The sequence below is a fragment of the Corvus brachyrhynchos genome, unplaced genomic scaffold, assembly GCF_000691975.1.
Source record: "Corvus brachyrhynchos isolate BGI_N302 unplaced genomic scaffold, ASM69197v1 scaffold48, whole genome shotgun sequence".
In the NCBI taxonomy this organism is placed as follows: Eukaryota; Metazoa; Chordata; class Aves; order Passeriformes; family Corvidae; genus Corvus; species Corvus brachyrhynchos.
This window is the reverse complement of record NW_008240027.1, coordinates 2,857,758-2,878,592: the sequence shown is the minus strand read 5'-3', so window position 1 is coordinate 2,878,592 and position 20,835 is coordinate 2,857,758. Positions and strand designations below refer to the sequence as shown.

Sequence of the window (20,835 nt, the reverse complement as noted above, 5' to 3'; positions counted from 1 at the left end):
GTCTAAAACCACGCCTCGTGCTAGACCCTGTTGCAAGCACAGCCAAATCTTAACTCCCATATTAAGAGGCCAATCTCTCTGTTTGCAGAGTTGGTGACCACAGGGAACATGGCAAACTGCGAGCTGTGCACTGGATGAAGTATAGATAATTCTTCCAGAGCTTGAGAGGTGCTGACACTCAAATGTCCTCGTCTGCTCTCCATGCCCACACTGCTGTAACCAGCCTGGCTGCTGCCACTGACAGCTGAGCAGAGGCTCTTCTCCAATTTATTGCCGAAGAATCCCGTATGAACCAGGCTGGAGCTGATTGAACATTAATCATGCTCCCCTCTCTTTCAGATTGTTGCTTTCATGATAGAGAGAGAGAGAGGAGAAAGGTAACAGAGGCGGTGAAAAACAAAGGTCAAGGAGAGAAATCACTGAGGAGGAATGAACTCTCCTCTCTATTCTCCAGGCACCACTTCAGCCTGAGGATTCTTAATACAGCAGCATCCTCTACTGCGCCATATCGCATTTCACCTCTGAGGTCATCCTAGAAATTCAGGCAAAAACAAACTTTGCAGAAAGGGGTTTAGTCTCTGTTGAGGAAGACAACTCTGTTTTCTCCTTAGCTTCAGCAATGCCAACAGCACACTGCATGGCTTGAGCAAGAGGGCAGGAGGGTATCAGAACAGCAGCACTGATCAGATGTGTTGACTGCCTGGGCTTCTAGAAAGAAATAACTGAAATCTCATTTCAGACCTTTCCAGAGATGCAGTGTCTCCTCTAGGGATTCCCTGGACCTGTAACATGAAGTTCAAAATGGCTCAGAGTACTCAACCCTACCAGAAAAGTGATGAGAGAGTGCACAAGGGAAGATTTGGTAGAGGAAATCTCCCCCTGGCACCTCTGAGAGAGACAGTTCCACATGTGGCAGAATTGGTGTTTCGTGTTTGCTGATTGTTGCTGGGTAGAAAACCAGAGTGGCTGAACTCATTCTTGGTGTACCTCCCCAGAGTCCAGCGGGAACAGTCCAATAAGGCATGTTTATGTAGGAACAGTGGCTGTCAGAGAGGGAGAGACTGTCAGGGTCATTGATTCGAGCCCATTGCTCTCACATTGTGTAATAGCATCCAAGGGGGCCAATTAATACTGAATGACCTGTCAGTTGTTCCCTAATTGCACAAAAAAAGATGAAGAAGGCGGCTCCTGCTTCCCTTTGGCTGTTACATGACTCTCCATTACACTTTCTCCTTAATGGTCCATAAACCCCAAAAAAAGGCTTTACTGAAACGTTACATATTTCGGGCTCCACTGAAGCAGTAATTCTGTGTTTCGCACATGTGGCCCTGACAACTGGCAGACTGCATTCATGTGATTAAAACAACTGCTAATTCAAGAACTAAAATTAAAGGCTAGATTTCCCACTGGTATAAATCAGAGCAGATTCATTTCCTTGCAGAGCTTTGATAGCTCATGAGCATTCATGATTTGCCAAGGGGGTTCTGCCAGACTGATGGTTTCTAGCTTCAAACTTGCCAGGAACTGGGAAGCCCTGCCTTCTTTAGAGGAAAGATCCCAACCCTTTGCTGACTACAAATAATATTCCTCTGGGAGAAACTGTTTGTTCCCAGCTTCTGCTGAATCCAGAAATTAGCTGAAGTCAGAAATTTCTGAATGTGAGGCAACATTGCCTGCTTGTCTTTTCCCACTGTCAGTTCCTGACTCTGATTTCAGCCCTAAGAAATCTATCTCAGGCGCTCTTGCACCCACCAAGGCTGGGCCTCAGTGCCACCTCCTCCTGCCCTGAAGCAGGTCAGCATGGTGACTGGCACAATATGAAGCCCTTAGATATCACACTGGCTATGTGAGGTTTTTCTCCATGCAAGAAGGACTAAAAAAGGGTGGGAAGAGTGAGAACGTTCTGTAGAAGTTTCAAAGGATTTTGGTTGGGACTAATACTTGAGGGAAAGCACATAAGCAGCATTCATGAGAGCAGCAGCAGGCCAGCAGCCTCAATCCCTCAGCACAACAGGACCACACTGCACAGCCCATGCTGCTGCCTGCTGGACCATGCCCATCAGAGACACAGAGTGTCGGGGAGTTTGTGGCCTTTAATAAGATCATTAGACAAAGGTCACGGCAGAAACGTCCCCCTGCAGATTTCCCTGAGGTCTCCAGATCTGGCACCTCTCTGTGAGTTTACAGTTTAATTGCTTCTTATGGGAAGGAAATGCCAGGTTGAACCTGCTGTTGCTCCAAACCAACTCTAAATGCCACCATGTCTGTGTGAAAGTTTGCACTACGGCAGGATCCTCACCGGCTCATGGTTCTGTGTTCTGTGCTGTCTCTGGAAATTCAGAAGAGGCAAATGCCAATTTCTGCAATGTTTATGTGTCTATAATATCAAAAAGGAGGCAAAAAAAATTAGTATTTGTCATTCCTAGAGGCAGCTGTGAAATTACTATGCAGAAGATTTAAACCCATGAAGGACACACCTCCCTGTACATTGTGTAATTAAAATCACAAGACTCTTCTGTGGACAACACCAGTATTAATGTGCTCGGGCCCAAAACGCAGACACAGCTGGACCCATCAAACACAAGACCAGCTGCAGCTCCAGGCACACAATGTTAGCACTGGGAATGACCTGAGGAAGAGAGCCTGCTCTAGGTTTGCCACCGTCCTCCTAATCTGTGATACTGACAGCTGTTCAGGCAGAATAATAGGTAAGGTAGATTTTTTAACATAGTCCCATATGGCTTTTCTCATTTCAGGGATGAAACTTTTGTCTTTTGTGAATATGGACCCAAACTGGCTTTTCTGATCAGAGAGACCTGGCAGCCACACTTCATGCCCAGTCTCCCTCAGGACAAGCGCAACCCCCAGTGTACTCGGTGCATCTCAGCAGGGATGATTCCTACTTTTTTCCTCCTGGGAGCTCTCTCACCATGAGCAGCACTGTCTTTGTGACCTAAAGCATCAGGGCCAGCTGTCCCTGATTCCATCAACTTATGCTCCCATGCCCAGAGCTTCTCATGCTGTACATCAAACCCTTCAGAGCAGGGTTCAAGTAACAGTGCTGGAAGACAGCCTAAGAAAGGTGTAAAGAGTTGTCTTCATGCCACACTGCTTGGGATTTGGGCCCTGGACAGGTGGGGATCTCAGCTGGTACCACCAGCCTGACATCCAGCATCACTAAAGCTTTGCCTCTAGCCTCTGATCTGCAGGTCTACCAGAACGCTTTTGTGGTTTGTTATGGGTTTTTAAATAATCTGGAGATAACTTTTTCCCCATCACACAAAAAACCAACCAACCAAATGAACTAACTAAACAGGCTTCTGGAATTTCAAACAAGTTTCTCCTTCCTATGACATCTTCTCACAACACTGAAAGGTTAGTGGACAGGAAACATCTGTGCAAGTGGCTGTCCTGTTACACAAACAGCTCAGTAATTTTTTATAAAGCTTTCTCAAACAGGAGGAAATCAGTGGGTCAGTTATCAGCGAGGGGCAAATATTTTTAATTACTTTGCAGGGGAGATTATGTCTACTCTGTGTAATTTTCAAAGGTTCCCACTGACAGTCTAATTAGCAAGCAGCATCATTGGAAGAGAAGGCCTGGAGTTATGTGGTTTTATTCACCCAGGAGGCAAACACCCACTTCATCCTCCTCTGTCACATCGTGGTTCTGTCTGCCAGCCAGATCACACCAAAGTGCAGTTGATCTGGAAGAGACAAAACCACGCAGTGAGCCCAAGCTCCACTTCATCATTTCAAATGCCGTTCATCACACACTTCAGTGTTACATCTTCCCTAAAAGAAGTGCTGGTAGAGATTTTAGTTGAAGGACTGTTTGCTCCTCATAAACTGAAATCAGAATGTGCTTCATATGTTAGAGATGATACACTGGATGTTACATGTTATAATAGTTTTCCTTATTTTTCCCTTCTATTGCAGGAAGAATACACCAACACATCTGATCTGCTTTTGGGTGTCACCACAAGAACCACTGATGTACATGGGAACAGAGTCAGGCCCCAAACTGGAGGCACCACGTGAAGAAGGAACTGTCCTTCCAAGAGGATTTATGCTCTGTTATTGAGAATATGCCTTAGGTGAATTTGAGGACATTCCTGAGGATGGGACTCCGGTGGCATCACAAACCAGCAGTGGAATTTTGATAATGAAGGAAAACAAAGATGATGGAACCTGAGAGGAAACAATAACCATTCTTGGGGCTGAGCCCCACACACAGGGAGAGGCCAGCCAGCTGTGCCACCCTCTGACTCCAGATGACGGACCACATGAGTTCAGTCTTGGGAACCAAATCCACCCAGGGATCCATTGTCCCACCCACAGTGTTTTCCTGTCCATCCAGGCACTCCAGTACCCCTTTGAGCAAGGTACTGCTGCCCTATTGAGCCATGGACAACATCAGAGCCTGACTGCAAACATGCTCTCAGGTGCCTCAGGTGCAAATATGTTCATTTCTCTCATCCCCATGGGGAAAAGCAGCCACATGGTGATTTAGACCAACAGAATCTATTTCCCAGGGGAAGCAGGCAAAGATACTATGGGTAAAATGAGGGATTACAGCTTTCCACATTCAACCTGTCCCTGGACGTGGAGACCAAACCCCCTTTGGAACAGATCTGATGCTGTTTTGTGAGCCGACAGAAAGAAACTTAATTTGTGCCTGTTACATCCACCCGATGGTCAACTTGTAGCATGCCAGACCACAAGAGATACTAATTACCAGCACCACAAATCATGTTACTGTCGCCAGTTTGGATTCCTGGAAAATCTAGCTTTGAGGGATGTCAGATTCAATATCATGAACAGATGGTGTTTCTGTCTGAAGAGGAGACATGCCCTTGATCAGTCTGTCAGTGCTTAGGGTGCTGATGCTTTTGGTTCTCATCCAACCATCTTCACCCAGGGGCTGAGGCTTTACAAGGCAGCACACAGTCTACAAGGATGATTAGGACCTGGAAATACAGGCAGAAAAGCAATGTCAGGGTGATAGAGTCCATGTCCCTTCAAAATATCTAACAGCTTGGACACAGGTGTGATCTGTTAAAAGTTTTTGTGGCTTGCAAAAACTTTCAGGTCTCCCATGGCTCGATCTACAGTATAACAGAATACTTCTTAAGGTGAGTCCTTAGCTCTTCAGAGCAGCAAAATAAGCAAGGATTAAGTGAGAGTTAAAGATCAGAATTGGAAGGTCGCTTATGTGAAGGTCTGAAAAGCTTTTCGATGAGTATCTTATCTCCTCAACTGCAGAGAGCATAAAGAACTGTTTGGATTCTTCTGTGGCTTATCCAGATCCCACAGATCTTCATGGAAGTGGTTGCAGTGACTTCAGCAGGCTGTGAACAAGGTCTGCAGGACGCTGCCCTGTGAATATTTACCCTCTGGTGGAGAGCAGCTGTCTGCCACCTCAGTGTGGGATATCGAGTTACACCATGACCGAGCACAGGTCATTAATCACATCCTTCAGTGAAGTGGTTATAAGGTCATCACGTCAAACCCTGCCTGGCACCTTTGTGCCTGCACAAGTTTTATTTTACACAGAGCCTGGGGAAGCATCTGTTTAAAACACTTGACTCCGACTCATTAGCTCTGCCACAAAGCCTCTCTCCTAATACACTTAATCTTTCTGCCTCTCCATTCCTACATCGCCCTCCCAGCATCATCAGCGGACACAGTGAGCAGCTTCTCCTCTCCCTCTAAGTACCTGCTGGCAGGAGGGATTCAGCCCTCAGACACCACAGACCAGAAGTCCTGTGTTTGCCTGTAGTGGACACAGAGAGTCACAGCCCCCTCAAGTCCCCATAACCACCCACTGGTCTGTAGAGAGCAACTGCTTCCCACAGGTTTGAGGTCTGCTGCATGTGGTAGACGTGCCACTAATGGATCCTGCAAGAGCAGGATCCAGAGCAGTAAAAGAAATCCCAGGATAATTATGTGCTATGAAAACTATGGCAGCTCATACACGATTACCTCAGCAGGCTTTGGAATTGGATCCTCAGCAGAAAGCAGCACTGTGATCCTATAACTCTTGCAGAGGTTTATCTACAGTAGCTGAAGAGAGAGGTGAGGTACCCCAAGTCAGACAAGTTCCAGCTCCTGCAAAGAGCAGTCACCTTTTCTTTTAAGCAGCAGGCACACAGCAGAGGCTCCTGTTTCACCACACCTTTACAGAGTGATGGGATCCATAAAGCAGTGAGCTAGCAAATGTACCTCTCTCCTGTGACACCATTCCAAGGACATGCCAGGCGGTGTTGTGCCTGTGGGTTTGGAGCAAGAGGGATCTGGATGAGTACCACCAACCTGTAACTCTGCCAGCAGATATGGGGAAGTGCTGCTCGCCTGCTACAGCTGAGTGAATAACTGATGGGGCAGGACAGGAGCCAGACAGAGACACCTTTCTGGAGACACTGTTTAGTGCTTTTTAATTTTGTAAGTTGCTGAAATTGCACTATTTCCCTCTCCCATCCCACATGCAGACAGTGCAGGCAGGGAAGAGCTGCCTTGAGCATCAGTGAGACCCTGCTAACTCCTCACCCAGCAGACTGATTCAGACCAGAATTAAATAAAGGACGCTTGGCTATCATCACTACCACGATAATGTGAATTTCTGATTAAATCTGACATACTCTTTTAGCAAGATGTGTGGAGCTGAGAAACCATAAAGTGCTGCTGAAAGCAGATGTTGATTTACCAGGAGCACTTTTCCAGCAGCACAGATGTGGTCCCAGCCACACATCCCTTCCCTCATCACCTTTCAGTCTGCTTTTTGTAACACTGACATTTCAGCCCTTCCACAGAGCTCAGGGACCCAATGTGTGTTTATGTGCCAGGTGCTGCATATACACACAGATGTAAGGGATTTCTGTCTCAAAGAGCACAGGGGAATGGTGATACACACATCTGGCACAGGAGGAAACTGAGGTGCGGAGGCTTCCCAGAGTTTGTGCAGCATCCAGAGACACAGCACAACTGCAAAGATACTGTGAACATCCCACCCCATCCCACTGCCCAGGGGACTGGCAGCCACCAACTGAGCACTCTCTAAGGTCTGCAGAAGATAAAGGGTTTCACACTTTTTCACACTAAATCATGTGGAAAAAGAGAGTAAGGAAACTTAACCTGTCTGTGTGAGGAGTCGCTGTTTATCTTTTTTTTGGACAGTAGAAGTGGTGCCTAGAATTATTCACCACCATTTTAATCAAACCGGAAAAAAAGTAGTCCATGCATCCAACATCTTGAAGACCAAACTGTGCAATAAGAAAACCAGCAGCTCAGGCTGAGAGTAAGAAACTGGATCTGGGAGAGAAAGCCTGGCTGGCACTGGCTTGGCTGAGGGACGTGGTTAGTGCTAAAGCAAGCTGCTGGGGAAAGATTTGCAGGACCTAATGAAGCCAGAGTGGGATTGCAACTATTTCTCACACCCAGCAAGTGAGAGATTGCCCTAAAAATACTGCAATATGTTTGGACACCGGATGAACTCGCCAGCTGTTTTCTGAAAAGCCTGAGATGCTGCAAACATGATTAAAGGAAGAGAAAGAAAAATTAATAAACCCAACTGATTGAAAGACACTGGAAGACTGTTTCTGTGATAATGTAAAAGGAGTGAAATAGTCTCCTCTGAACACAAGATCCCCCCTCATCTTTCATATGTGCTCTTTAATTGATCATTAATTGCTCTGAAAGAGGAAAGGGGGTATGAAAGCATTCCCCTGGCTTGCTAGTAAGATGAGGACTGAACACTCCCTGCCTCCTCAGAGACAGGAATGGGGATCTGAGCTTCTGCTGAGTGCTCCTTTGCAGTTCTGACCTGCAGCCCCTGCCCAGCCAGCACAGAGTGTTTCTCCACCAAAGAAACCCCCCAAACCCCCTTCTTAATGACTGCTGCTGCTTTCCATGCAGACTTGCTTCCCTCATCCCTTCTCGGGGTCTGACTCTGCACACTCCCATCCCTTTCCAGTTAGGGACTGACCTGTGCTGGCAGCACCATGCATCAGTTTTACTGTGCATGGCACAGGCTGGGAGCACACACAGAGGCAGCTCGGGAGACTCAGCTAACAAGGGGCACCTCATTAGGTACCTCGGGGAGAGCTTTCAGCTGATGTGTGTTTTTCTTTGCACCCAAGACAAAGGCCTGGAGCATTCTCAGGGAGTGCTGAAAGGAGCCTGCTCATGGCTGCTACCTCATTAAGTGCAGCAGCTCAGTGACTTGACACATCTTTACAAAATTCTGTAAATAATTAAGCATTTCCCTTATTGCTTCTTTCTGCTTCCTTAGCAAGGTTTCTAGCCTAGCCATCACCTTGCCATCATCTTTCCTCCAATAAAATTATTGGGGGGGACTTCTTGTGTGTGCCCCCAGCCTTCCTCTTCTGCTTCCCCAGCTCCCAGGCTGCCCACAAGAGAAGTCAGCACTGCTTTGGCAGGGAAGAAGCTCATCAGACAGTCCCCAGCATCTTCTCCAAGGCCTCCATCCTCCTGACAAGCTTCCCCTTACCAAGGGGTCAACATCTTCTCTCTCTCCATGCTTTTACCACCAGCTCAACCATGGGGAAATTCAGGGCATCCCCAGGCACAGAAGGATCACAGGCTTGCCTGGGTGTTTGTCACAATTAACCCCATTTTATAGAATTGGAGGCAAATGCTCTCCCTATCCCTAACTCAGCAGGGAGGAATCTTCTGCTGGCTCCTCTGCTGTTCAAATGGGTGCAATTTGGTGCTGGGTGGATTGAAAGTGCACTGGCACTTCCCTGTGAGATTTTCTGCTCGCTGCTGGGGCTTGTACAACACCTACTCATCTCAGTGGGAAATGGTGTGTGTTTCACAGAAAGAGCAGAAAGCCAGAGTACGAGTATGTGCATTTTTCAAATAGTTCTTTATGCAACTGCAGCTTATTCCTGATTCAACAGCACGGTGATCCCACTTTCTGGAGAGACAGGTTAAATCAATGATTAATTTAAAGTAATTTATACCTTTTATAACCGTTCAACCCTATTTCCCAGGCACGAGAGCTGCAAGCCAAGCTGGATCAATGCCTGGAAATCTATGAGCATTATTATTTATCCCCCATAACACAGCAACCTCCTCGCTGCTAAGGAAACAGTTCAGCCCTTGGCTCAGTCAGAATGCCATTTTCTGGCATTTTGGGTCCAGTTCACTTGTTTGCTCCCTCCAGGGATCATCCAGCAGGTCATCCAGGGGATGCACAAGTGCAGTACACACAGAGATGCTTCTCTCATCTAACTCACCCCCATGCTTCCTCCAGAGCTGCTCTGGTACAGCCTCAGCCCACTCTTGACCAGGAGCCAAGGACCAGGGCCCCTGAGGACCTCAGCTCCCAGCAGGCAAACTCTCAAGGGGCTCTGGAGCAGCAGAGGGATCAACAGGCACTCCCAAACTCAAACCCTTCCTGTCTTCATCACACAACAGAGTTTTGGTTGTTTTTCCTGTTCAGGAGATTTTACTCAGCTCCTGTTGATTACCACACCACCCACAGCACAGAACAGGGATTCCTTCACCAGACAGGGACTGAGAAAAGATTGTTGTGACTTCGGGAATGCCTTTTCTTCCTACCTCTGCTCTGAATCCCACACGGCACCTTTGGAATGACACGATCTCTCTGCACCTTGCTCACCCCTTCTGCAACACATGGCTAATTATATTCTGAGCCTCTCAGTCTCCCTGGCTCATCTGTCCAGCCATAAGCTCTCCTGCTCTGCATCTTGCTCCTGCCACCTGAATGACCAGAGGAACAGAAACAGCTGCAGAGGGACTGAACTGACAATGACCTGGTTTTATAGACGACATAAAGGTGATTCTGATACCCTTTAGTGGCAGAAGTGTCTGTGTGGGGAGGGAGGAGAAGAAGGACTGACAGCAGGAGAAATAAATTTTTTTTTTAAATTAACACACCACACTTCCCCCAGATAATGCTTGAGTGGATTGTTGCATCACGACTGGCAGGTTTGCTAGAAAGCATCAATAAAACATGCAGTATAATCCAGGAGAATTCATAAGAAACACTACATGGGAATTTATGGTTTTGCTGCAAAGTTTTATACTCTCAGTACTGGGGCTCATTTCCGGAAGAGAGACTCTTGGGTGGCCTGGAAGCTCTTTCTGCTCTCCAGGCAGGAGGAGAAAAATAGAGAGAAAGAAGCGTATTTTGGGGTGGCAGGAATCTTTGTCGGATTTAGCATTATTCCAGTGAGGTACCAGAGAGTTTGAATTGATTGCTGGTCCCTCCAAGGCAGACAGAATTGCCCCACACATTGATTCAGGTTTTGATGCGGCTTTTTCATCTGCCAGAGCAGAAATCAAATGAGTGTTTTACTTGATCCCTCCCAACCATGCCCCCAGTCCTTGTGAGAGCAGGAGGCAGGACAAGGAAGGGCAAGAGCAGGGCACCCTCAGCACAGAGCAGGGATGAACAGAGAGAGAAACAAAAGCAAAGCAGGGAGACACACAAAGACACACACATGAACAGCACCATGCGAGCCTCAGTTCTGAGGGAAACTGGCCAAAAAAAAAATTAAGACCTACTCATACCCTTGCCAGATGGACTCAGCAACAGGCATGTGCCTCTGCCCAGGCATTTCAGAGCTCTCATTTCAGACCAGCCACAGGTCTGTGGCAATGGGCAGCCAGGTGTGGCAGGGATGGCACAAGGGAGAGGTGATGCTCTGAGCCTCCACCTCGCTGTGCAGTGAGCAGGGGCTGCCCAGCACACCACAGCTGCATCCAGCCCCACCAGGCATCCAGAGATCCCTCTGCAGCAAAGTGAAGGAAGTCAGCAGTATAAAAGATGGAGAAAAATAGCAGGAATCAGCCAAGAATTAAATACCCTGAGAAAGTGCCAGCAACCACCCCTTCTGCTCATTACCATTCCTTTTCTATTTGCTTTTAATTTGCTCAACCTGTAATTCACCAAGCGGGCTGCCCAGTAGGTATCACCTCAGAGCTGACTGCTATGCAGGTGCTGCTGCTAGCCTGGAGCAGAGAGAAGCATATCAACACCCAGGTTGGGGCACAGCCAGGAGATCTGCTGATTTCACTGAGAAAATACTGAACATGACCTGTGTCCTGCTTCCTGCTGCTAACAGCAGCATTAGAAGTCACAGTGAGGCCAGGACAGTACACAGACCAAAGATGACACATGACAGGAGCAGTGCAGGGACTCAGATCACACAGAGGACCCACTTGGAATGCAGAAGGCCCAACCCACACCAGAGTTCCAATTTTTCAAGGCAGGAAGCTGTCTCTCTGCTCTGCATTTGCACTGCAGCACTGGGTACCAGGGTTCCTTGAGTGGAGATGTGAGTAGCAGAACCAGGCAGAGCTGATCAGAAGGCTTTCACACCCTTGTTGCACCAAGAAAACCATGCAAAGTTTCACTCGAACTATCTTAGATCCCATGAATCTCTGCTGATTTTTTTTGCAAAGACTGGAGGCCTGCTTTCCTCCTAGATTGCCCAAGGACTGGCACCAGGTCCCACAGCCTGCTGGCTTGTGGATTAAACAGGGCAGAGATCCCAGCTTTCCAGCAGAGACCTTGGAGCCTGGCCACAGAGATCCCACAGAAGCATCAACCCCTAAAAGCCTCCAGCAGCTACTAAAGGAAACCAGTCAGTATAAAACCCAGAGACATCCCAAGCAGATACCAGGCCTGGGAGCATCAAGCTCACACAAAAACATGACTCCACACTGAAGTCTTCTATCCTGAAGAAAAATTGGATTTTTAAGCTCACTTTAGCCTCTCAAGGAGAGCTGCAATCCCCAAACATAAATAACAAGATCTATTTGGCTGCTTAGATGTTTCGTGATGGGAGGAAAGTGGCATGGCTGAGACCAGAACAGCCATCAGTTCATTTGGAAAAGGAATCCACAATAAGGTATCAACTCCTGACACCTGCTGAAGCCTTATTTTCCCTGCCAAGTGCCCCTGGACACCCAGTGAGTGTTCCAGGTTAGGCACCCAGTGCCTGAGGGCGATTCATTGGGATGTGAAGGACACAGATTGACTTCAGGCCAGTTTGCAAAATGAGCCCAAGCTCACACTTTACCTTTTTTTCCTTTTGCTTTCTGTAAAATTCCCCTGGCTGGGCAGCACCACTGTATTTTAGACCCTTCTAAAGACATTATTTTTAGATGTTTTTCATGCTTTTTGGAGTGCAGTCCCATGTCTCCAGCACTGCAGGCTCCCACCCCCACTGCTTTTGTGTCCCCAGTCCTGCTGTGTGGGCACTCACTCAGGTCTCCTAGGTCCAGCTGAAGACATAAACAGTGTCAGCAGCAATTTCTGTCAAACAACACACAGCTCAGCTCACCCACAGGTGAACCCACAGAAAGCAGAGGAGTAAAGGCAACCTGTGGTCAGCCTGCGAGCTCTTTATAAATCAGGATCCTGTGATGTTCCCATAGACCAGCTGCAATCCCCACTGTACTCTGCAGATGTGTGAGAAATGCTGTTTGCCTCCTCTTTCTCACTGATTTCCAGTGACACAAGACAGTTTTGTGGCCAGCAGTTCCCATCAGCTCCAGCAAGAGCTGTAGGTGTGGGAATGGGGGAGACAGCTCTGGCATTTACAAGACCATTCACCCCAGAACCGCATCCCACCCTGTCCTGCCAGACCTGAGCTCTCAGGGGCTCATCACATTTTGTACCAGCACGATTCCCTCCTCTCTTCCCCACCCGCAGCCTCCGTGAACCCCACCCTGGTCTCCCTCCTCTGCTTCACACAGAGGCACCACCATCCTGGGCCTCTGGGCTGGGAGAGCAGAGCAAGGCTGCCTGGGGAGAGGGGCCACGAGGGAGAGGAAGGCTTTGTGACTGGGTTAGGTGAAGGTCTGCCCCTGGAAAGCAGAAGATGGAAACAGATATTCATCACATGCTGAGCTGACCCGTTTGGGCAGTGATTCAGAAGGCAGGAACTGTTCCCAAGACTGCAGCTGACACGTCCCACCTGTAAAGCTCTAACTTTGCAAGTGATTATCTCAGGATGAAGATGAGCTTCTGTTTGTCTCTGTAAGTCTTGTGAGGACAGTGACCCGGTGTTTTTCACCACTCTCCTCCTGTTTTCATATGTCATAGGAAGCAAACATAACTCTCTGAGCCCAGACAACTTCCACTCAGGTTTCACCACCAACTAATTATTACAAAGGGTTAGGAAATAGAAGCCAGCCTGGGATCGTATCAGACGTGGGCTAGGAAAATTCTCAAGTTCATCTTCTGTAGTTAAGCTCCCTTACACAAGCCAAACAAGAAAGATTATTAAAGATAATCGTTGTTGCTGTTTTGAGCCAACAGAGACAGCTTGTACTGGGAGGCACAACACATTGTGCCTCAGAAAAACTTCTGTAAGCATTAGATTACATTTGCTCAGAAAGGTATCAAGCTGAAAGATGGAAAGGCTCAAATCTTTGGTACACCAAACAGCTGGAAGACAAAGAGCAAGCTGGATGTCCCTGGAAATGGGGAAGATTAGGCAGAGCAATAGCGAATGTGGCTGCACTAAATCTTTTAGACACTGCAAAACCAGAGCTGCTGGGGGAGTGGAAGCAAGGGGCTGCAGCAGCAGCGAGGGATGTTGTGTAGGATAACATAAACACCTTGCCACTGCCGCCTTGCTTCTGATGAGCAAGGCCAGCTCTGTGTGCTACATTCGGGCCTTGCAAAGGTTACTGGGGTGGGCACGACCACTGTGGTCAGTGCAGCTGAATCTGCTCCTCAGGACAGGATCCAGTCCCTACAAGAGGTGCTGACAGTGGTCAATCTCCTGGCAATCCTCCTGGCCCTGTTCTACATGCTGAGATGAAATGGCTCGTGCTGGATCTCGTCACTAGGCTGTAGTAGGAGTGAGGACTAAAACTGCTCTTTTTCCAACCATTCTCCCTCACCCATATCATACTGATAAGGTCTTTGCCCTCATTTTCTGTCTCTGTAGCAAACCATATACCATCTGATCGATCTGAATCTGCAGCTTGTAAGGACACATAACCACTATTGCATCTAGTAATGTAGAAAAGTACATGTGCTGAGCCTAATAATGCACCAAGCTTACCTTGGGATGGCAGGAAAGTCTTCACAAAGCCCTTTTTCCAGTCCCAAAATCTATTTCTACTCTTCTTCCTTAAGTCAGAAGCTGGGAGGGAGCTGAACAGGTTTTCTCATTCTGGTGAGACAAAGAGGGAAGGCCAGTACAAGGCCAGGTGCTGAAGAGAGCAGGCAAGCACAAGCATTGCTGACCTGCACAGAGCACACACATCTTCCTTCCTGCATCAGCTTTAGCCAGTTTTACAAATGACATTTAACTAAAGAGAGATTTTTTTTTTTCCCCAGGTTTTACTAGATCTGGCCCCTCCGTTTGTTTCACCTTTTTGCATGAACTATCCAGATGCTCAGAGCAGAAAAGGACGAGGTTCTCCGATAGCTCATAAGACCCTCCCAGCCAGTCTGGGAGAGAGGCTGTGTTCTTACAAGTTTTTAAGAAAATAGGCTGCTAAGCAGAGAGGGAGAAATGCGCTTGCTGAAGAAAGGGCAAGAGTTGGCTGCTTGTAAGGGAATTCGGATAGAAAACGAGGCGGTCTTGGCCAGGTCAGCCTGAGGCTGCTCTGCAAACGCTGGGTGCTGAGACAGCCGAGGCGATGGCATCAGTAGGAGACAGGAGCCGGCTCAGGTGCCCCGCAATCCCTCCAGTCCCCGCCCCACGGCAGGTCACGCTGGAGAGACAATGCGTTCTGCGGCCCCCGTAAGGAGACACCCAGGGCTCTGCATCGCTGCCAGAGTCCTTAACAGCCCATAAATAGAGCACTTGTGTCGAGAGACAGCCCATTCCTCCCGCTTAGAGCTGCCCCCTCCTCCCCGAGGCGGGAGCACTGCGCAATAAAGGACCTTGCCCCTTGGAGATGGTGCCTGGTTTTAGCTTCAGCAGCGGGGCCCTGGTGACCGGGAAGGAGGAAAAAGGAACAAACAGCAGTGAGAGCTTTGTGAAACCTCTGTGAAACCTCACTGTGAAACAGTAGTGCTCCCCATGAAATGCCCTGGGGGTTTGAGCTGAGCTGGAGGGGCTGAAAGGAGGAGAAACTGCAAGGTCAATGAAGAGCACAGCTCATCCCTGGAGCCAGAGGGGCTCCCCACAGCCCAAGACTGCTCCCAGACCATACAGAGGAGCACTGCTTTAGTGCTGACGTGGTTTTGTCAGAGTGAAAAATGACAGTCCCATAGTGTTAGGCTGTGTAAAGACACAGGATAAGGTCCTGAAGAGTAGATGTCCCGAATGAAAGAAGGAGACAGAAGAAGATTAATTATCCCATTTCCTTTCTTGGAACTGGAGGTACAAAGCTGTTCCCAGGACAGGCATCTGTGTGCACAGCTCAGGTTAGGGATGCCAGGGAAAGCTAACATGCTTTATGCCTCAAAATCTCTAGGGAATCAATCCAAAGGAAAGGAATACTGCTTTCGGTGACTGCATTTTTAAAATACTTTGGGTATTTTATTACATTTCAGAAATCGCAGCACGTATGTTCTTGTGCTGTACAGACTCGGCCCCTGTCAGGCTTCCAGCTTCAGTCTGGAAATAAAACAATGGGGAAAATCTGCATTCCTCTCTGGAAACGTTCCCACAAACAGCAGCACAACTTTAATTAATATAATTAGCACTCATAATATATTCTGTTCTTACAGCTGTGACAGCACAGACACCTCGATCTGTACTGCTGCCTCTCTGGTGTGAGCTGGGACGTTTTGTCCTTTTCCAGCGTGTTATGCCACTGCCCCAAATGAAGTTCTTCCTAATGTGTTTTTCAAGGGAAAATCAGGACAATGGAAGATCTGCCGTTTCACAGGAGCTTCTGGTTCCCCATCCCAACCTTAGAAACAGCCTTGTTAGATCCTGTCCTGACCACACTGCTGAGAAGCCCCAAGCTGTTACCCACTCCCTGAAGTGGGCAAGCAGGTGCCACAGTCTGCATCCCTGGAAAAGGCTGCGAGAAACCCTGAGCTGGGCTTCCAGCTGAGAGGGCTGAGGTGTGCCATCAGGCAGGTTCACACATTGCTAGACAGATCAACAGGGATTGATTTTTATGAGCAAGCCAGATACAGAGAGCTGAGGTGTTAGCAAACTTATTTTCCACTTCCCCTTTTCAAAACACCCTGCCAAGGACCGTGGGATTTTAGGTTGGTGGGCTGTTCATTCTGTGACTAAACTAGATACCTAATGTCCCTAAGGGTAGCAGTTTTTTCTGGAAGTGGGGGTTTAAAATACATTTGTTTGGGTAGCAGAGACAAAAATGGCAGGGAACAATGGATAGGAAATGTGGGAAGAGTGCAGGCAGAGGCAGCCCCCAGACCTTCCCTTCTCATCTTTTCATTACCAGCAGGCTCACAGCTGTGCACTGCGAGATGCAACTTGGGGAACTCTGATAGCTCTGGAATAAATCCTGAGCGAGGACCAAGGATGCAGATTGAAAGACAACATGGATATGTGCCCCATGGGCAAGAACCAAAAAGACCCATTATCCCTGTGGAGCGCACAGACACACAGCAGCAATCATTAACTGCAGCCAAGTGTATTATCTCTTCATGTGCTCCTCTCCTGCAGACCCAACAATTCATCTCCTCCTACACCTTCAAACATCCCATAGCTGGCAGATGCAACAAGTGACATCTCACACCACCAGACATCATTAGTCTGACTACATCTACTCAAGGCTGTTTATTTTTCTTCAATACAAAGCAGAAACATTTAAAACCTTGATGTGCAGTCATGAGAACAAGTGAACCGAGTGCCCAGCACATCTGACAGTTCCCCTCTTTTGCACACTTTGCTAATTCATGCCCGCTGATGTTATGTGACAATTCTCTCCCTCATTAGCAATTACTTATCAGCCACAGAACTCACTCAGCCTCCTCACTGATGCCCTGTGAGATGCTGGCTGCTCCCTTTCCCAAGGGGGCAAATACACCTCTCACAGCCTCACTATCCCCTAGATCAGACTTTTTTCCTCATCCTCCTGCTCTTTTTGTTGTTGTTTTAAGAAATAAGTTGAAACTAAAATGAGATTGTTTCTACCAAGAGATGGTGTCAGCATCTCTGAAGCTTTTATGAACTAAATGTCAAAGAGGATAAGCCTGCTGGGAATGGGAAGATATCGCTTGCTGTCATCAGAGGACCTCGTGGGAAGAGCTGAGCCCCGAGTGTCCCAAAAATTAAGAGCACAAATTGATATGTGCTCCTTTGCTTCACAGAATCTGTGCGTCATATGAAGTGGGGGTAGCTGTTACCACGGTAACTAATCTAATCTTTATTTTAATTTCGCTGTAGTCAGATCACAGCAGATAGGGAATAGCTATGCTCAGAATTAGAGTGACTGTGTGTGCAAACACATACATGGAAAACATGCAATTGCATACGTGGCTGTAACTTAATGTAAAAAAAAAAAATCTTCTAAAATGGGGGACACACTTTTTGAGGAAATAGAACCAAATTTGACTCAATCTCAGAGACACACAGAACAGAGATAGCTCCATGCACAGCTGTCATGTGCAGTGTAACTGAGCCTTTTGTCATCCTAGGGAAAGGACAGTGTACAAATTCCATACCTTCCTTTTGACAAAATACCTTACACCATCCAAAACCGCCTGTCAGCTCATTGTCCATCCCATCTCAGAAACAAGGCTTCTTTTGTAGAAGAAACACAAGGAAAACTCAGTTGTGTCCGAATGCAAAAGCTCTCTTAAGCATGTTCCCAGGGATCCAGGTATCTTGGTGGTGTCCTGGTTTCAGGACACTGTCCTCTAGCTGGGATAGAGTTAATTTTCTTCCAACTCACTGGTGTAGTGCTGTGGTTTGGATTTAATACCAGAAAAATGGTATAAAATTTTACATATAAAATATAAATCGGTTGCTAACCGATGCTTTAGTTGTTGCCAGGCACTGCTTACACTAAGGCAAGGCCTTTTCTGCTTCCCCTACCACTCCACCACTGAGGAGGCTGGGGGTGCATGAGAAGCTGGGAGGGGAGAGTCAGGACAGCTGACCCCAGGTGACCAGAGGGCCGTTTCACACCATGCTCATGAGTCATGCTCAGCATATAAAGCTGGGGGAAGAAGAAGGAAGGAGAGATGCTTGAGGTGATGGCGTTTGCCTCTCCCAGTTACCATCACTCATGATGGAGCCCTGCCCTCCTGGGATGGCTGAACACCTGCCTGCCCGTGGGATGTGGTGAATGAATTCCTTGTTTTGCTTTGCTTGCGTTCATGGCTTTTTTCGTTTGTCTATTAAACTGTTTTTATCTCAACCTGTGAGTTTCCTCACTTTTACCCTTCCAGTTCTCTTTCCCATCCCACACGGGGGAAGTGAGCAGCTGTGTGGGCCTGAGTTTCCCGCTGGGTTTAACCGTGACAGTGGTCACCAGTCAGGCACCACCTTAGGCCACTGTCACCACCACAGGCTTCCAAAATGACAGGCCGGATCATCTCCTGCTCTGACCTGAGATAGTTTTCATGGCATCATCAACAAAGCTCAGTTGTTTTACATTAACTTTGTTTCATCAAGGGGTCCTTTTACAATTACTCTTGAGCTGGCTTTTGTTTTGTTGTCATTTCCTTTTACCTGGAGAGCAGGATTTTCCATGAAAAGCTCCCAGCTAGAACACCACACTCTGACACCTCTGCTATCAATCCAGATCTAGAGGGCAGCTTGCCAACTTACAACTTCAGGAGACAGCACACAGAAAAACTCATCACCAACAGGACCCACCCTGAAACATCCTGATTCAAGAACAACATCAGCTAAAATTCAGCCTGTTTTCTTAGCCACGAGACTGCAGGAGGGTTGTGCTGTGTGTGAATCAGACAGGAGGGAAACATGGAATAGGAGGTTCTTCTTTAAATTTCTTGAAGGCAACTGAGATCGCTGCCTTTTCCTGACTGCACAGCACACATGAAGTCCTTAAGCTGCTGATTGCCAAAGGCTGGGGGTTACCAGCAGGGAAAGTACAGTAATTACATGTCTTCTTTCAGCATATCCTCCTGGCCTCTGGCTGAAAAAGGATCCAGAGTCACACAGGATTCAGCTTGACCCAAAACAGCCCTTCTAATTCTCAGCAAGAAGCCAGGATGTTCCAACATCCAATTTAGAGGATGATGGCATTATCAACCTTCCCTTCAGCCAGACCCCTATCTTGAGGGCCAAATTTCCTGTTAGCGCAGGAGGAGGCAAGTCAGGACTATGGAATAACAGGTTCCCTAAAGATGAAGTTCTGCTTTGAAGCAATGACTTAATTTGGGCAGAGGAGAGAGGTGTTTAGAGAGAGATGGATGTTTGTGCCTGGAACAAGAACAAGCAGAGGAAGCAGCTCAGTAAATGATATGATTTTAGGTATTTTTAGTAAGGTAATGCAGCAGTAAGAGGGGAAAAAAAGAAAAAAGAGCAAGAAACAACAAACAGTTTGACTTCAACCAGCTACAGTGGGATCACACTGGCGCATCAAAGCAAGCTCCTGGTCCCCACCTTTATGGATAGGCGGAATAAACCCATTGCTATGATCCCACTGTCCCACAGAAAGCCTAAGCCCAGAGTGGGACTGAGCACATCCCGTCCCAGCAGATTTTAATCACACCCCACCAAGACATGTCCCTCTTCATCCATCTGCTCCTGGCTGCTGCTGGGAACCCTCCCATCACCTCTGATTGCAAAAACAGCAGCTGCAATTTAATAATGTGGAGACACTCTCAAATGCTTGTCTTGGCAGCCATCTGGCTTCACATCACACACACCCCTGCCAGGCAAAGCAAAGGGTATTTCATCTCCTGCCGCCAGTAGCTGAAGGATGGACTAAGACAGGAGCAAGACTGATGTGAAACGGGAGACAGATTATAACCGAGCATGAAGCAGAGGGAGCGTGCTCAGCAATACATACATGCAAACAAAACGGGATCTGTCTTCCAGAAGCAACAATTGTGAGTTTGCATTCCCTGAGGGCCTGTTTTGAACAATGCTCCATGAGCTCTCAATCACTCTTTTTGTCTGTTTCCCCCCGTTTTTCCTTACCATCACCATTTTTGCTCATCTCAATTTCCCTTCTCCAGGCTTTGAGTGCAAACAAACATAACAAGTCAGATCTTTAACCTCTCTAATTTGATGCAATTCCCTGGATGTCCATATAGCAAGGTTGATTTAACTCAGCCTTGTATCTTCAAAGGACACTTTAATAGCAACTACAGACCAGATGAGTGGGATTTTATTTTCTAATCAAGCCAGGTTAGCTCAGTTCAGAGACACCAAATTTTGCCCAGCTGTGCCATTCAGTTCAGAGTTCTGCATTTTGTGCAAATGCTGGCAGCATAACAGGAAAAAAAAGAGAAAACACGTTTCCTGAGATTAGACTCTCTTGGACCCGTGTTTGTACAGTACCTAGCATAACTGGGACTTGCCATGTGTGAGGTTTCTAGATGTTCATTTTTAGGTCAGTATTTGACATAAAATCCTCTTATCAAATTAAGCATCTCATCCTCCATCCACGGGTGAGAATTTGACCCCAAGACCTAAGATGAGTATCTTCCCTGCACTGCAGAAAACATCACAATGTTAACAACGTCAAACTCGGATGTAGCACTCAGCGTCATTTTAGTTCAGCTGCAGAATTTCACTGGGCAGGAATTTGAGATGAGAGTTCTGGTGTCAGACAAGCTGCTGGCTTGAGGGAGGGCTCGTTTGAACCACATCAGCCTTTCTGCCTGCTCCCCACTTACTGTCCTGCAAAGGAGACGAGGGACTTTGCAAATGTCCTCCCTAGTGGGACTCCTCAGGCACCCAGAGCTGCT

At 47.5% G+C, this 20,835-nt stretch overlaps 1 long non-coding RNA gene across 1 annotated transcript in view; it reads right to left on the bottom strand.

The window, feature by feature from the left end:
- Positions 1-3,474: 3,474 nt before the first annotated feature.
- Positions 3,475-20,835, bottom strand: part of LOC108448991 — a 24,170-nt gene continuing 6,809 nt past the window's right edge. The window contains exon 2 of the long non-coding RNA XR_001865083.1: positions 3,475-4,969. This is a non-coding gene — a long non-coding RNA (uncharacterized LOC108448991). The remainder of the gene's footprint in view (positions 4,970-20,835) is intronic.